This window comes from Ambystoma mexicanum, chromosome 2q, assembly GCF_040938575.1.
Source record: "Ambystoma mexicanum isolate Mex_15411 chromosome 2q, UKY_AmexF1_1, whole genome shotgun sequence".
NCBI classification, from domain to species: domain Eukaryota; kingdom Metazoa; phylum Chordata; class Amphibia; order Caudata; family Ambystomatidae; genus Ambystoma; species Ambystoma mexicanum.
The window spans coordinates 530376149-530394737 of NC_090924.1; the positions used below are offsets into that span (position 1 = coordinate 530376149).

Sequence of the window (18589 nt, forward strand, 5' to 3'; positions counted from 1 at the left end):
GTGGTTTAGAAAATTTAGCTTTTCAAGGAGGTCGCCATAGCAAGCTAACAGTACAATCCAGTGTGAATCACACAGAGGCTCTTCTTTTGTCTGGTCTAAACCCAGGCGAAAGCGTCTCACTTTGTTCCAGAGTTCCTAAACACAATTTAAAATCTTTCCCCCTGGAGAGCAACCCTACCTCCGTGTGAAACAAAGCATCATGTTCAGCTCCCATTTCTGCACATAATTTGGCATACAGAAAGGCTCTTGTGTGGTGCATCTTAATAAAATGCACAATCTTTACAACAGAAGTCAGCACCTCTGAGAGTCTATTCCCCATATTGCGCACATGCAGAGCTTCTTGGGGATCACGCAGCGTGTCCTCCTACTTTAGGCAGTGGAAAGAGTAGTTAATGTCAATGACTATGGATGCAGTTGCTCCGCCCTGAATTGGTTTACAAAATATTTTTATTTCAAGCACGATATCAATTCTTTACTGATCGAAGGGGACAGGTCAGTGATGCGGCAGAAAATTGTGGTGTCAGACATAAGGATACTTTGGCATTTCTCTGCTGGACCATCGCTAAGAATTACCCGGTTGACAGCGAGAATTGTTGGCAGAATTACTCAGCATCTGTAAAGGGCTTTTTTCCCCCAGATAATGTGGTAAGAAGCTTCCAAAGCATTTGCAGGTACTGAGGCCATGTTTTAACAGCGTCTTTTTGCTTGTGTATGCCTTGCAACTGCCGTACAAACAAATCCTTGGTCTTTTTTGCTAACGTTTTGTTTCCAAATGCTGCATTAAATAGTGTTGGCTTCAGGCTTGCTAATGTAGTAGCACAAACCACACACTGCAGCTTAAAAGCAACTGCAATCCATGTGAACCCAAAATGCACAAAATACATATTTCCATGTTTTAGCATTTCTCGTGTCAGTTTCCACCTCTCCTTCCGCTTTTCATTTGAGATTCCTACCATCTTTGGGCACAAGGAAACTATCCAGCTCTATGTGTCATTTCTGCATTTTAACAGCCGAACACAAAAAAAGAAAGAAAAAAAAGTGATTTGTTTTCCCAGCCGTTTTTGTACTGGCTTTAAAGTGCAGAAATCACATACTGCCCCCTCCTTCTCCACCCACTCATTAACTCGTCAATCAGGGGGGACCCCCAAACTCCCAATTCCCCCACCCATGCAACACACGCATCTTACCCACATGCGCGCACACACACACAGTCCAAAACTCGCCTCTGCCTCCTGGGACAACTCTGCTGGGGCTCACAGCATCCGTCAGCCCCTGCGCGCATGTGTACGACAGGGGTTTGACAAGTATGATAGTTTGATTTAGAAAGACCGCTCTGTGCGGTCACAAAGCAGTCTTTCTAAATAGACCCCCCCCAAAATCGGTACAGTGAAAAAGATATTTTCACTTAGTACCAACGATCCATCTAAAAAAGGACCCCGACTCTGAAAACATTGCAAACCCTCACGTTGATTTATGTCATGTTATTTTTTTTAAACCATTTCAAGTTTTCAAAAATTAAAAATGCTTTAAAAGATTTAAATTGACAAACACCACATAAGATTTAAGTCCCCAAACAAAACCATGTGATCAGATTGGGGGTGGGGAACCAAAAAAGAAAAAAAAAAAAGAAATGGGTCAGAAATGCTGCTTGGATTACATCGATACAAGTCTCAGAAGACTCCCTGTTCAGATCGTGAAGTTCTAGCTCAAATATTTTGTTGTGTGGTCCTGGATGTTAGGGAGAATTCTCATAAATGTGCCAATTTCCCAAAACCTTAGAGACCCCCAGCAACTTTGCTGCATTTATTTGAGTGTGTGAGCCTTGCTTCGCACTCCCTCATGTATTTTGATGTGCGTTTTATTCTTGTGTTCTTTGATTATGGAGCCTAAACAACTCCATAAGCATCTTTCCATTTTTGTGTCACACAGCACCCTCAGTGCAGTGACACAGGGAAGCCTTTCAGGATGTCCCAAGGTTTAAATACCTTCTCTGGGATAAACTACTATTTCCCAGAGAAAGTAAAGTTAAATTGACTTTACTACTCTTTAAATTCCTAGACCCAGCAAACACTACCTTCCAATAGATTGCTGGAGGGGTTACCTAGTAATCCCTTGTCTAGGAACTCATGAAGCAGTCAAATGCTACCCTGTCCTATCGAAATGGCTAGCGACAGTGGTTTTACAACAAACTACCATGTTTTTTCACGACCGCGAACACCAGCAGCTAAACATGACGGAAGCCATGTTTTTCAAGATGGTGTCTGAGCCTCCTTTGTTTAAACAGGTCCCAGTCTTCTTTTTTCGCCGGTTCATTTTGGACAGGTCCTTCTAGAATTGGTCTCTGCGCGCCAAACCAGGTTCGGTCCCTTTGTTCCTACTCCTTTGGCGGGCTTCAGGACTGAAGACCGCCTCTGGCGCCTGAGTGTCTGGGTTGGGCAGGAAGTGAGGGAGGTGCCCGAAACTCCCTGTGCTTAGTCTCCTAGGAGACCCAAATGCACTCTGGCGTAATTGGCTGGCTGACTGTCCGGCAAGGACAGCCAACCTGCTGGGCGAGTAGCGGCTAGGCTGGAATGAACGGGAGTGAACTGAATAAAAGGCGAGGCTCTTGGCTTGGAAGGCATAGTCGACCACTGGAACGAAAGAACCGAAGACGAGCTGGAAGAGGACGGCTGCTACAACTCCTGGACTGTTGGTTTGCCCAGTGAAGCCCTGCTGCAGGTCCAAAACTCCCAGTTCAGCTCGACAGAGAAACCCCTTCAAGGATGACTTCTTCCTTTGAGTTGGTAGGACCAGTCAACTCGTAAGCCACCTGGATACCATTCTCGGAGCTGCTTAGGATTAACAAGGGATATGGACACCAGCTTATGTGCTTGAAGGACAACAGCTACTGGAACTGAAGATTTTGTCTGCCAGCCTTGTGACCAGTCGCTGTGCAGTGCAGGAGTCCCCCGACATCCTCCCTCTTGTCCCCACGACTGAGTTTCAGGAACAGCGGGATCTGCAGGAAATGCCAGGAACAGAAGTCTTCAGCTGCATCTTTTTCTTCATTGTAAGGTACTGTGAAAACTCGAGAGAACTTACCTCTCACTGCAAAAGTGAGTATAACGTTGGCAACTTTCAGGCCCGATCATCTTGTGACCCAGCATGCAAACCTTTCTTCCACAAACTACTTCTGAGAACTTTGGCGAAGACTTACCGCTTAATAACCAGAACCGTTTTTATCCTATACAAGACATTAGCTCATGGACTTTGGCCTAACCTATTGCATTGAATGGACTCCTCTGTTAAACCATTTGCCCCGTTTCAGAATCACTGATATTCGTTTGATTAACCTATGCCTTTTTTCTCCTACGTTACTGCTATTTTGCCCTTACTTCAGGGGAGCTCCACTGCTTAAGTAATCAGTACTGTAGGATATTTGTGTGATATAACCGGCCTCCTTTTAGTAAATGCTTTATAAAGGATTGTGTAATAAATGAATAAGTGTTTTACCAAGAAACGTGGAGAGTGTCTATTTGAATACTTGTGATTGTAGACCTCTGTGTAACAGCCCTTGTAGCTCACATTCCCTCTGGAGATCAGCCTGGCTGCTCAGCCCTGCTACCAAAAACTGTAGTACAGACTTATACCAAAGGTTGGTTTTGCTTACACCTGTAGTCCTAATTGTATGTGGTGGTCCCAGAGGGTACTGCATGCAATTCTGCCCAACACTGGACAAGACCACAGATTGGCGGCGAAAACCACACCTGGATGCACAGGGCCAATATAAACCTTCAGCACTTCTACTCAACCAATGTTACACAGGGAAAAGAAATCCTTACCTGCATGACTGGGTCGAGTGCTTCACTGGATTTTTCGTGCTGGGACACAGGTGGTTAGGTTGACACACTGACACTTGGAGCAATGCTACTGCAATGAAAACAGTCAATGATACAGGTCTACCTGCGAATCCAAAATGAGCAGGGGTGAATGTTAGGGCGAATTCTCCAGAATGGCTAATTTCCCTTACCCGATGAGTCCCTCAGCAACTTTGCTGGATTTCTAGGATTTCTTTTTTCACCTGGTAAGAGTGCGAGCCTTTTTTTCCCACTCGTACAACACACAGCAAAAACGCATGTAAATTTTCTGCTCATGGACTATGGAGTCTCACCTACTCCATAGGCATCATCTTTTTACTGTGTGTCACACAGCACCTTTAGTGCAGCGACACAGGGTTGTCTTTTTAGACTTCCCACTTTAAACTCCATTTTCTGGGACTGACTACTGTCTCCCAGAACATGTAAAGTTGCCATTGACTTTACTTTTCTTTAAATTTACAGACCCAGTACAACCTATCATCCAATAGAGTACTGGAAGGGTTAATAGTTATCCCTTTTTGTCTGTTTCTCATGGAACATTATTTCGTTCCCCTTTCTCTAAGATTTGGCTGGTGGCAGTGGTATCTACCATTTCTATTCTACCGCTAGCTATGAAAATAGCCTTGGTACAGTTAGAGCAATGGTGTTAGCGTCAAAGTATAAGCCATGGGACCCAAGTGATTTTCTTTTAATGGTTATTTGGTTCCTGTCGGGTTTATTCGCCATTTTTTGTAAAGGTCTTTCGCGTGTTTTACTGTGCGCAGCAAACCAGGTTTGGTTCGTTTGTTTGCCGTCCTTCAGCGGGTTTCTGCACAGAAGCCCTCATTAGGCGCCTGAGTAGACAGTATGTGAGTGCTGGGTTTGAGGCCCCCTGCTCAGGGTCTCCTTGGAGACCCAAGTTGCATTCTTGCTTGATTGGCTAGGTGACTGTCCTGCCAGGACAGCCACCCTGCTGTGTGATTGACAGCCAGGCTGTGTGAATGGGGGAAAACTGCTAAAGCAGGTCTCTGGGACTTGGAAGGCAGAGTCGCCACTGGAAAGAGAACCAACGAGGAGCTGAAGGAAGACGACTGCTGCAACTACTGGACATCCCCGTGAAGCCCTGCTCAGGTCCGAATCGCCCGAAACTCGACGACAGAAGATCTGCAAGGAATCTTCTTCCCTTGAGCTTGGTGGGACCAACCACCTCACCAAACGCCGGCCTCCCTCTCCTGGTCGAATTTGCTGTGCATCGCTGCAGTGAACTGAATAGCCAGGAGGAACAGAACCCGTTTGTGTTTTAAGGAGCGCACCTTTTATTCAACGCTTTGCTCTGCTGCTGGCTTCTTCCCTGGGCAGTGCAGGACCCTCCAGTCTTCCTCCTTGTCACCACAACAGTCGCTTCAGGAACCGTGAGCCTGCAGGAACTGCCAGTGACAACCGCCTCAGCTACAGCATTCTTCTTCATTTAAGGTACTGTTCAAATCCGGTCGTTCGTTCCGTCCGACCGCAGTCGGAGTGTTTGAAATCTTTCGCCTCGCTGAAGGCATGTCCTTCTCTACTCTTTTAAATAACTTTTCCTCCAACCGTTTTGAACTCTTGGCAAAAACTTAACCGCGAAATACTCTGAACTGTGTGATCCTCTGCAAAGACTCTGAACCATTAACATTGGCCCAGGCCTATTGACTTGAATCTTAGTTGTAGTACGCCTTTTCGAGATTGCCTTGCCCATCACTTGTTGGTGTTGTTGATCGTCTTTCCTCCCCTTTTAAATTGCTGGAGTGCCATTTTGCTCACACTTCATTTTTGAGCTTAACTTGTCCAGAATTGATTGGGTGTTGTAGTGTATTAAGATTGTGATTTTCTGCTGCTTTTATAATAGTGAACTGTTTGATAACTGATGGTGTAAATAAATGTGTATTCTTTTACTCAGAAACCTTGACTCAGTGTTTGTTTGACCTATAGTAATTGCTGTCCTTTGTGTAACTTCCGATAATGCTCACTTTACTCTTGAGATAGGTCTGGCTGCTCAGCCATCGCTACCACTTTACTGTGTAGTACAGGCTTGTAACAAAGGTGAAATTGTACTTACACATTCCCAAAGGGTACTGCATATGATTCTGCCTAACACTTAAAACCAGCTCTTGGGTGTTAGGCATCAACTAGTAAGCAGGACATAACGCTGGGAAACCAGGATCGAGTACACAGTGCACTGTAAAATGCAACTCCCACATGAAACGTGAACTTTCAGTATCGACCCCAAACTGGACATGAGAAAGGATCAACCTCAAAAAAAGGTTTGAAATCCCCGATTGTGACTCCTACTATACCTTAAAAATTACCCCATCACCCACAGCAAAATACAGCAGTTTTATAAAAAAAAGACATGCTTACCGTCGACAAGTCCTAATACAGATGTCAGGATTTTTTATGGTGCCATTGCTGCTGGGGACTTTGCTGTCCAAGATGGGATGATTGAGCCAATTTGTGTTCCTGCAATTGAAAAAGTACAATAGAAAAATTAGACATACCTGATTGACCATACCAATATTTGCGCACTACACTCAGGAGGATCCTCCCCCGCACACAAAAGGGACCTAGAGTGCAGGGTCCAAGAAATCTCCAAAGTTCGCTATAGGGCAGTCCACCCCAGCTGGCAGAGAGAGCAGTCAGAACACATACCTGAAACGTGACTCGTACTCAATCACAGAGACAAAAAAAATAATAGAGCGAGCGAAAGAGCATCAGCGCGTTATATTTTACCCTTATTAGTTGAGAAGTCCAGCCTGCTGGCATTCCAATCATTCATCTACATATCTTACACAGAATACGACACGGTAGTTCGGAAACATCGAGTAATAGCCATGTAGCTTAAACCGCAGTTAGGTGACAGTGCTGACATAGCAGCAGACTGCCGCAGCTGCCATACCAGACATGAGGGCCCCTGGCTTCTCTGCAACACATGGTGCCACATGCAGGCGAAGGCCTGGCACCCACAGCAGGATATACATTAATTCCACTTTAAAACACTTCTATGGCAGCGGTGCACCCAAATTACTATTGGTAAGGCAGTGATTTTAGTACATCAAGGGATGCATAGACTTGCTCTAAAGTAGATGGCCACCGGGATAGCTCAGCCAGTTGACAGACCATTGCGGAGACTGTGTTTAAGGTTGAATTTAACCAAAACAAAAACATATGCAAAACTTCGAATTACTTTTTGCAATTACTTATAAAAAAGGAAGTGCTATAAAATGTGTTTGGCCAACGAATGGGTTGGGGTATTTCTGCCTCCGTTTGGAACCCATGAACACAGTTTAAATTTCCTTATAACTGCTGTCAGCACAACAGAAGCATTATAACCTGTGATAAAACACAAAGGGGCACACAAATTTAGAGTATTGGTGTGGGGCTCAAGAAATATATATATTTTTTTTAAAAACACATCTCAAAGAAAAACTAGTGAACGCAAGTTTCAGTAGCGTTTGAAAATTACTTTTCCCTTGAATGTGTAAAACGCACATTTGAACAATAATGTGTCCAGCATGTAGAATGCCTGCTTTCAACATTGACCAACCCCCCTGCCCGCCAGTGATGTTCATGGCCCGTTGATTTCCGTGGTGTCCCTTTCAGGACAGAAAAAACAAACGGGATGAAAAAACAGAGCCAGGAAATGCGCGAGTGACGGCTGGGGAAAGGAGCACTGTTTAGATTAGGTCACCGGGCCCCCAGCTTCCCTCTGCAAAGCTGGGGGCTTGGTAAAGCCTGGTCATGGCTGAGGTAGGCCGGGTCCCAAGATCTGGCCATACATCTGATGCCGGATCTCGGACCCGGCCAGCGCCGTCCTATGGACCAGAGGGTTGACGACACAGAGGGACAGCCAAAGCAGGGGGACCGGTGTTGTAGGATATCTGGCTCCCCCACAGTAGATTGCTGGAGACCCCAGCAATCTGGTGTGGGGGAGCTGGATATCATACAACACTGGAAATGCGTGCTTCCGTTGCCGCTCGCATCTTCCCCCATGGCCAAGCAAGGTGGGGGCACAGAGTGAGAGGGGTCCAGGGGGGAACCAGCATTGCAGTGATCTGGCCCCCCCTGCTCACCTTTCCCCACGCGTTAGTCTTCGTGGGTCTAAAGGGAGAGAAGGCAGCAGAGGGACCAACAAAGGCCTGAAACACTTGCTTTCCGGCACTCCCTCCAACATCGGTGTGGCGGTCTGAGTCGAGAAGTGGCATCCCTTACCAGGCAATAAGACACTGGCAGCACCAGCAGGAAGCAACAACGCAGCGTGGACACGCGATCCAAATGCAGGAAAGCACACGTCCAGGCTGCATTTATTCCCAGAGCCCCCATCACATTGCACTGACTGAGCATGTATTTTCTCTTTTCTCGCTGTCCTGGATCACACGCGCCACAGATTGAAGAACTCTGCCTTTTTAGGGCTAAATACTCATTGTTATCTTGCTCGCAAGACTACATAGGAGTTCGCATTTTCACTGTATACTGGCAAGGCAACATGCAGGCACCTAGTCAGTGAGACAATGCAGGCAAATCAAGGAAGTCGGTCCTATACAGAGAGAAAGAAAGAAATATTGGGGGTGGGGGTCAATGCACTGCCTGGCATCACTGAGCGGTAAAGTCAGCCACATCTCCCTGCAATGTTCAGAAACCCTCACATTGTCAAGGCAGTAAAGTTACAGAAATCATACCAAGGGAACAGCATGCCGTCGTAGTGAGCCCATTGCTGTTTTAACAGTGAAAGCCGTGTTACGCAAATAACAGCAGCACTGGTCATTGGGCCGGCTCTCGCAGGATCTGAGATCCCGCACCAGGTGTGTAGCCGGATCCGGCCAGAGTCAGCCGCCACAAACCCCAAACCAATGCTCTGCGCTGGGTTACCTTGAAAAATAAAATTTAAAAAAGAAAGAAAAGAAAAAGGTGGCACGGAGTAGGGCGGCGGAGCAGCTCATTGCCGCCATGAGCTCTCTGAAGGCTCCGCCCCCTACATGTACACAGCAGGACTTTGATACAGGTCACAGCAGCAGGAAATGCAAACTAACTTCCTCTGGTGACCCTGCACAGGGTCACCAGAGGAAGTTAAAGTCCTCAGCCACGACCCGGTTTATTTATGCAATGTTTGTCGGAAACTTGCATGAATAAATAAATACCCCCATTATCATTTAAACTATCCCACATGATGCAGCCACCCAACCGCTCTCAGAGGGGAGCTGCAGGATCTGTGCCGGGTGCGATTCAAGTAAAAGAAAACGTTGATTATGGCGGAGTGTAGACGCTGAGTGGGACGCAGTCTGTTGCAGTCCGTGGCGCCAATGGATGAAGTTTGTGCAGCGGGCGCCATAGGATTATGGAGCAAGAATTGTGCCCTGCCAACTTCAAGCAGTCAACGGCAACTCCTATCAGGAAGTGTGGCAGCAAGAAGATTGAAGATAAGAGCTGCGTCTCCCGGGAGAACTTGGGGTGTGGGGGGCAATAAAGAAACAAAAACAGACCGCTGAGGCAATGCAGCCAGCATGCCCAGATGAATACAAAGAAAGCAACTCAAAGACTATCTGAAGCTGGAGATATTGTTTCCATTGCTATAAACATGGTCACCCCCGGGGGTAAGCCCACAGGCGATGCTCTAAGGTCAGGAGGCAGCTCTCCCCCAGCCCCCCTACGTGATGCTCGCTTGCGGTTAAGAAAACAAATATGAAAGTAAATATCAAAGTCCATGATATTGTGGTCAGAGAGGATTTAACAACTTCTCCAGATACGCCAACAAGGAATAATGCATAAGGGTATTGTGCGTATAACGTAGAAGGAGGAAACTCATTAGCCCAATTAACATCTGAAGACAAAAAGGACCACACGATCCCAGGAAGTAGGCTTGGAGATATCGCGAACGCCTAAGAAGGCAAAATATTTAAGATCTACACAAGCCACTACCTCAACCCTCCCTACCAAAGACAGGAGACGGGCCCCTGAGGGATAAAGTGCCAAAGGGGGTTGGGGGTGAATGGGAGGAGGCGAATTCTAACAGCGGGATACAAAACAGAAGGAAAGACTCAAAGAGATCCCGAGTACACACGTGTTTGCACCCAAAAGCAACCTCGTCTTCCCTCTACAGCAAAAATCAGTGCTATCTAGCACGTTGAAAATTTATATTTTTAAACAAAAATCAATGGGGGAGCATTACAAGTAAGCTCAGTAGTCAAGCTTCCCCTCCAGGCCCGTTGCAATGACAGAAAACAAGCGCTACGGGGCCGGGGAGGACCTGCCCAAACGCCAAAACGCCAACATTGATAAAATGGCTGCAACAACGGATCCCCCATCATCAAAATAAACGGCCTCCTGCCTAAGGCCTATAAAACCGGACCAGCGGACCGAGGTTGGCTTAGAGAAAAGTCAACCAGACTCAATACCCGAATCGTCTAATAAAAGTAGCCTTCCAAGGCAAGAGCTTGGAATGACACTGACAAACGAGGACTCAAACAGGAAGGCATCTCCACACGTGGCTGAAAAATAAGAATCACAGAAAGCTAGATCCCCCATAAAAAATAAATTAAAAGAAAAAAAAAACAGGATGGAATTAACACTTCAGCATGGGTTGACCTTGGAGATGACTCCGGAGAGGAGACGGCTCAGCAAAATTTCAACTCCAGTTTCACGAGATATCCCTTCCAAAAAAGTCGACTTGATGTCCAATATGTCAACAGTCAGAATTGCGCTAGCCCCTTTTTGTAAACTATACAAGGCTATGAATGAAGCCCTTAAAGACGACTCAGCAATAATGTCATCCATGCATTCAAAACCAACCCATCTGGAGGGTTATATTGAAGCCAAAAATCAGGAGAACACCAGACACCCAGAACAGCAACAAGTTCAACTCAAACACCAGTACAAGATTCCTCTGAACAGAGTTCAATAGCCGGCACCCAAGTACTGGCACTAACCCAAGCCAAGGGTAGAGCAGCTTACGTATTGGAAGGCATTATCCCAGATCTGCAGTCACAAGAGATGGAACCTGCACAAAAGAAACCAAGGGAGAATGGGGCTATTGCAAGAGATCTAGGGCCTTTGGTTCTAATTGAGCCATTACCCCGGCAAAATCCTTTGCGAAAACCATTGTGGGATTCAAACGTAGGGCCCAAGGCATCCCTTTGGATAAAATGGGCTAGGAATAACAAAGGATGTCATGGTATTTAGAGGGAATAAAGAAAGCACTAAGGGAACAGGTTACGGGGCAGTGGCTCAGGACGTTGTGAAAACCAAAGCCGACCACCCCCCCCCCAAAAAATAATAAATACACACAACACTGAAATTAAACATAAAAGAAAAAGGGGATTTACCACAAGAGACCACGAGAACTGAACCTCTGGCCATGAACTTTGTAGGCAACAAACAGATGAAGGAGTTACTGGAGCCAAGTGTCTACCCGATTGAAGACTCTGAATCAGAGCCAACTCCCAAGCCAGCTGTAAAAAGAAAAACGGATGGCCTGCAGAATGAACTAAAGAAAATGGAACCTAAAGGGAAAAAAAATGGATACGGGAAGCAAGAAGAAATCCACCGCAAACAAAGGAAGATTGATGCTCCAGCCACCAGGCGGATCACAGGGGGGCAGGGGCGGTTGCCCCCGCGGAAGCCAAAGTAAAGAGGATACATCCCGATTGTTGAACCAAGGGAAGAAGATGATAAAGAGTGCTCCTATCTCCATACTGAAGCAACTAATGTAAGGAGCTTCTTCAGAAACTCTATAGGGGACTTCAAAAGGATGGGTTATGAAATTAAGGAGATTTGCGAACAAAAGACAAATGTTTGATATGAATCAAGAGAGAAAGATACATGGTCAGAAAAGCTCACCAAGAAAGCCCAAGTAACACAAAATTGAAGGACAGACTACAGATGCACAAGAACCTACATAGGGACGCCTAACCACAGTCGGAGGGGGTATTTCGAAATTGGAAAAGCTGTCCAACATATGAACGGGCCCCTTCATGAATCTTCGCCAGCAAGGCGAGACAGCAGACTCTCCGAAAAAGCTAAAGAGATTCCCACGAGGCCCTGCCTTCGGGAGAAACAATACAGACAATAAAGTGGCAAACAAAGAGCATGAGATTCTGGGAAACCACCAGCACAGGTGTAGAGAGGAAAATGAGCAACAACCGCCACCAAAGCAGAGCATTTGGACATCAAGAGTCCAGAAAAACTATAAATTCTTCTAGCCACAGCTTCGGGGCTTGACCTAGGGGAAGTCAGAAGAGGAGTTGCACCAGGGAAATGTGCTCATGGAATACCCAAGGTTTCAGACATTAAACTACGATCTCGGTTGTTAACCTGGGCAACTTTGATTGTCTGTCTCCAAGAGACATGGTTAACTACAAAGACTTTCCTCAATGGATATGACCTGGAACTCTCACCAGATATTAAGGGGGAGGGTGGTAGGCCCATTTCCAGGCTCCGAACCGGCATAAGAGCAGGAAGCGGGTTAACGCTAGATTCTACCCTTCAAGCCACAGAACTAATTCAAGTAGTCTTAGTTTTGTGGAATAGACAAGAGCCCCAACAAGATCCAACTAAATTTGAAAAGATTTTCCTAATCAACACTTACTGCAACCCAGCCAGAACTGATGCAGACAAATACTTACACGGCATAGAAGACACCCTTGAAGAAGCCAACAAGTCGATCACACAATCATTTTGGGTGACTTAAATGCAGTGTGCGTAACAGAGTGGGGCAAAGGAGGCACAACTTTGCATTCATATTTTAGGGGCAGAAAATGGAATCTGCTAATGGATGCATACAATCTGCATAACCTCCACAAAATAAAAAAACCAAATACCATCAGTACCGACATGGGAAGGAAAAGGAGTGGGTCTCATGATAGATCACACGTGTGTCTCAAGAAAATTGCTGGAGCAAATTGAAGACTGAAGTCGCGAGAACCTTAAACAGCGACCATAACCTAGCAACCCACTGGAAAGTCACACACCTAAACAGGGAAAGCATGCTTAATAACCTGGAACCTTGTAAGGGGAATACACGCCTTAGACTAAAAGAAAAATAAATTTTCTAATCGCCAAGCAAAGGAACAGTCTTGCCCATCAGCCCTTCCTCAAAGTACATAAAGTTAAACGGCAGAGCTCTGACACCTTAAAACTAAAGCTCCACGTGTACAACAAACTGTTGGTACCTAAAAGGCGAATGGTAAGACAAAGTAAACGCTTGGTGAAAAAAAAAATCCATTATTAACAACTAAAGCAAAAGAGGAGAAAAAAAAAAAACTACAAAGCCTGGGTACGGCAGCAAAGAGTACATTTATACCAAGCAGACCCTGAAGCAATGCTGCGCATTCTGAGTGGCAAAAACTCCAGGGTCTTCTGGACCCTGATTGAGCCAGGCGCAAATGAATCAACAACACTTGATAAGTGGCTGAACAAGCTTTGATTTCACACAAGGAATTATATAAATCATTGGGAAACAAATGCCCCCTTGACACGCCATCTGTTAAAGTGCGCTGGAACAAGATCAGAAAATAACTCACGGGCCCAGATGGGTTAACTAATTATAACCTGAAACAGCACCCGGAAGCCTGGGCATCCCTGATAAGTGAGATATTCCAGGACTGCGTAGACTGTAGTGCAATTCCCTCAACATGGAAAAACGCCATCCTAGTGCCAATCTTTAAAAAAAAGGAGAAAAGAATGATCCAAGGCATTATCGCCCAATTGCTCTACTGGATACCATCAGCAAAATGTTTGGTTCCTTAGCTCTGGAGGGCTCCCAAGAGTGGACCTTTGCCTCCGATAATTATGATCCACTACAGGAGGGTTTAGTTCGTGGACTGGGAACTTCAGCAAACATTCGTCTAATAAGTGTTCTGAAGGCAAATGCACTTCAAGCCAAAACACGATTATGTCTAATCTTCGTGGACTTGGTGCAAGTTTTCGACAGGGTGAATAGAGAAATCTTGTGGCAAAAACTGATCCAAAAAGGTGCCCGAGCTCAATTTTACAGCCTATCCAGGCTTTGTACTCACAGACCTCAATGAGAGTAAGGCTAAACAAAGCTGGCCTGTTACCAGATAAGATCATAACAGTGCGTGGGGTGAAGCAAGGATGCCCTCTAGCGCCAGCTTTATACAACTCTTACAACGCTGACTATAGGGACTCCCAGGAATTAATTCAAGCCTTCCTGCCGTCATTGGGAAATACAAAAATCCCAAGAATCCTCTATGCGGACGACATATTACTGCTTGACCAAACCCCTGTCGGGTTACAAAGACAGATGGATAACTTGAAGGTCTACCCGAGAGACAACTTGGAACTCAACGAAACAAAAAAAGAAAGAATGTAATGTTTGGGGAAATAAATAAACAGTCTCAAACTGTTCACGGAGGGTAACAGGCTAGAAAACGTCACCAGTTTCAAATACTTGGGGATGAGCAACAGTAGAGCTGAAACACCAATGCAAGACCATCTACGAGCAAAGATGAGAATCATAATAGTCCAAACAAAAATCATAAAGTTTGGACATTTCTCATTAATGCCAATCCTGAAATTCTTTAGATTAAAGGTGATCCCAAGTATAGTTTTTGGAGCTGAAGCGATGCCATCACTTCCGGACTCCATGTGGATTAAGCTTGAGGGACTCTTTTGGCACCAAGTGCTGTCATTGTCACAGTCGACTCCTATGGTGTTGTTTCGACGTGATCCGAGTTTGCCCTACCTGAAAACAACCATCGAAAGAAGCGGTCTGATGCTATACAAAACTCCACTGCAACGATGGCAGCAAAGCGTCCCTAATGTGCTTCCATTTAAATTGCAGATGCCTTCCCCAATACAATAAAGCGTCCACATCATCATAGCGTCCATATATACCTTACTCACTTGGGCAAAGGACGTCTTGTCATGAACTCTTGCCATCCTCGAGGCGAAATGCAGCTTCCCATGCAGCGCTCTCTTTCCATGCCACGCAATAAAAAATGCTTGATCCCCACACACACAAGAAAACACTGTTACCCGATGCTAAAATTCAACGTGACATGAGTTTATTTCATGATCACGTCATCACGCTGCACAGGTCCTTTATTGGACTGCTCTTCACCTGTGTTCCATAAGGCCAACACTGTCACGTTCAGTGCTTCGCCAACCCCAGGAACGTTCTACACCGAGTCATCATTCTCTCCATATCAGCTGTCAGGATCGGATATAGTAGGGCCACCGAAACCAAAGGCCTCCTCACACAGCATTGTTTAAACTGGCAAGTTCCACGCCCTGTAGCAGTACATTTAATCCAACTCTTGCAACATATATCCTCCAAGTAATGTGCATATACGCCCAAACGTCTAGAATCTGTCACAAATTGGCAAACCTCACCACAATTAGTCATTTATCTTCACTGTACTTATTATCCAAAACTGCACTGGGCATTCATGCCGTTGTATTCATTTTTCCCCCTTTATAACCAATACAATTCTGCTTTTACTTGATAGCGAACATGGGGCATCGGCGCCATCTCCTGGATTACTGCAGGCAGTGCCCATATAAACTTTAAAGTCTTATTAGAATTAAAAATGTGCGCATCAATGCCATGCCGTTGCAAAAGGGAACACCCATCTCATTTCCATAGTTCCATCCTTTTTGTTTTTGACACAGTCCAATGTAAAACGTATTCTCACGTTATGCTGGGCAGGATGGTTTGTTCAAGGCTTTGGGGAAACAGTGGGTCACTTTAAATACCCATTACATTTCATTTGTAGCAGTTCCATAACTCATTTTATAATGTTCATCTTCCTCTGTAATGGCTCGTTTAATGGCACACGCTTTGCTATAGGGATCTCTGGGGCACATTTCCTTGTTGGAGACCTCCCTCCCAGAGTCCAGTGTCATTATTTTTATTTCTTATTAGGTTATGCTGGGCAGGATGGTTATATTCAAGGCTTAGGGGGGGGGGGGGCGGTGGGTCACTCAAATGCTGCTTCCCCCCTCCCCCACAGCACTCCTTACTGTACTTTTTGTTGCTGTAGCTCCTTTATATGCACGCCTTACAGTCCTTTTCTAAATGTCCTTTATTATTTCAAGTTTATCTTGTTGCCAATGTTGTAAAGCCTCATACTAGACATTCAGGATGCATCACTGAAGCACAGACCAGCTGTAGTCTAGATGAGTTCCAGGTAGGCTTTATTTCACATATGTAGAATACTCCAGTTACTCTTGTAGGTATTTACAATCACATGTAGACACTGACAGGAACATGGATAGGTGTAGACATTACTGACAAAGGAGTAGACCCACCGGCCATTCAGCAATCCTCAGCTCAGGCCCCAACCAGGGGAGCCGATTTATGAATTTCCTAGGGGGTGCCCAAATATAGGAAGTGACATCACCAGCGGTTATATAAACACATTTGCACGTTGTCGCCAACTTGTTGCGAGGGGGGTGGTGGGTGGAGCGCTGAAGAGGGGAAACATTGGCTAGCATGTACTGCATATACTAAAGTCAAGTAAGGAGGTTTAAACCATCCAGTAGGCCAACACTGCCCCTACTCTACCCCTCTATAATCATCCAGGTTGTAGTAGCCCTCAAAAGGCAGAGCAACACACCTAGGATGGGAGAAAGAAATGTCACCCCATCCTGTGAGTGTGTCAAACCTCAGAGCAAAGACTATGCGTGTGCCTCCTACCTTGGAGCACAATATCACTAATTTGGTGCAAATATCGCAAGTGGGTGCATGGGAATCCCATGCGTGTGTGTGGGCTGCAGAGGCCCGGATCACATGCTCTCTTCTTCAGTGAGCAACTCTGGCCAAGGCGGCTCTTAGGGCAAGCATTCAGGATGGGTCTCACACCTTTAAACAGTGTGATATATTGAGTGGGCACCTCACTCCTTGGAGCATAGTATACCCGTTAATCTCACAACTGAACGTACAGTTTCACTCTTGGTCATCTCAGTGACCCTATGTATATTAATGGAGACAGTCTCCTATCTAGGAAGACAATTATATTTCTGTTTAAACACCAAATTCTCACTCCAGTTTTCTCGATCTATAGATCCATACCATATTAATTCATTGTGTGTGCAGGGGTGAAAACTTGTGTCAGAGAGCTCATTATTTCATTAAGGAGAGATAAAGGGGTAACAACCCCCTGTATGTGGGATCAGGCTCATTTTGCCCCATGTCCCCTCCGTCCAGAATGAGTGAGCAGGTTTTAAGACCCTGCCGATTCTGCTATCTTACAGGCTCGAGCCTTCTATCCCTTGCCCCATCACGGCTTCCAACATTCTCAGCGGCAGCTTATGTACAGCAGGAAGCTCGGGACATGCCTGTTGCCAATTGAATGTTGCCAGATCTACTATTTACACACTGGGAGAGTGCCATGAACCCACATTGGTGGTGAAGAAGCACTCAACATACAGAGCACAATGGCATAGTGTTGCAGTCCTGCTGAGAAATGACAATTTGGTCTGTTTAAATGTAAAGCAGAGTGGCTGAGAAGTACACGCACTGTGCCATTAAAAATAAAGCAGCTGTGGTGGGTGGAAGTGCTGCTTCGGTGGCATCAAGAGTATGCAATTCCCTGCGGGGTAGTGTTGGTCATTTCCTATTGAAGTATAGCAGCCCTATTGAGAAGTGCCATTAAAAGTGAAGCTGTCCAGTAGGCTGGATCAGTGCTGTAGAAGCCTCTGTGAAAAGTGGCAGTACTGTCCCAAGGGTGAGAAGTGTAGTATTTTCACATTAACTATGCTTAAGCATTTTGGGTTATTGAATAGTGCTGCTACATTCTGAGTAATTCCATCCCTTCAAAAGTATAGCATCCCCACTAAGATGAACTGGCATTCCCTCAACAAAAGCATAGTATTACAATTATAGGAGCCCTGTTGCCAAGACTTCATTCTGCCCAGGCCCCAGAGCCCCCGTGTACTCGGCGCCCCTTGCCCCAACTGACACTCACAGAACATTCACACACAGATCCACCCAAACATTCTCCTGAGCTGCATTCATGCACCAACATTCTTACAGCAATCACCCAGGCCAGTGACATGACAACACTACAACACGAATCTCTCGGCGTGTGCAGAACGGCCATAAACCACTTCTGTTTGTGGGTGGGTGATGTCATGTTGACGATACCAGCCAAGAAGAGACAAAGATCAGCTGTTGTTGCAACTAAAATCAAAATAGGAAAAACAAACCCATCAGTGTTTTGTTCTCACCTGTTCTCCTCACTTGCGGCGCTGTGAAACACCTCTGTATGAGCTCGATGTAAATAAAAAAAATCAAATATACCAGACGCTTTCCCTAGATTAATAAACCCATTGTAAATGCGCAATAAAAAAGAAATACAGGCCCGTGCACGGCGTGGACCACCCCTTCCTCCGTAATCCTCTCCCTAAGCACGTAGACGTCCCACGTGAAAACTTCACGACGACGTAACAGAAACAAGCCGTAAAGGAATTTCAGAAAGTAATCGGCAGACTCAGAGTAGCGGAGGAATGGGGACTAGACGCTGAAGTGCGGCCGGCATGTTTCGGGAAGATGGTTGGGCTGTTGAGAGGTGTTGCGCGGATGGCGAATGCGTTTGGAAGTGGCGGGTAGTTGGCGGAGCTGAGGACGGGGTGTGAGTTGGTGGGGGGCGTTTGTTTGCGGTAGGGTAGCTGTTGGTGTGGATTGGTTGGGTGTGGTTGTTTGTGGTAGGGTGGCTGGTGGTGGTGTTGAATTGGGGGTAGTGGTTGTAGGTTCGTGTGGAAGT

The 18589-nt window shown here is 45.8% G+C and overlaps 1 protein-coding gene across 5 annotated transcripts in view; it reads right to left on the reverse strand.

The window, feature by feature from the left end:
* Nucleotides 1-18589, reverse strand: part of ERI2 (ERI1 exoribonuclease family member 2) — a 282343-nt gene that overhangs the window by 262158 nt on the left and 1596 nt on the right. For all 5 annotated transcript variants that reach the window (XM_069647653.1, XM_069647655.1, XM_069647657.1 and 2 more), the window contains exon 2: nucleotides 6231-6329. The gene's annotated coding sequence lies outside the window, so the exon portion shown is untranslated. The remainder of the gene's footprint in view (nucleotides 1-6230; nucleotides 6330-18589) is intronic.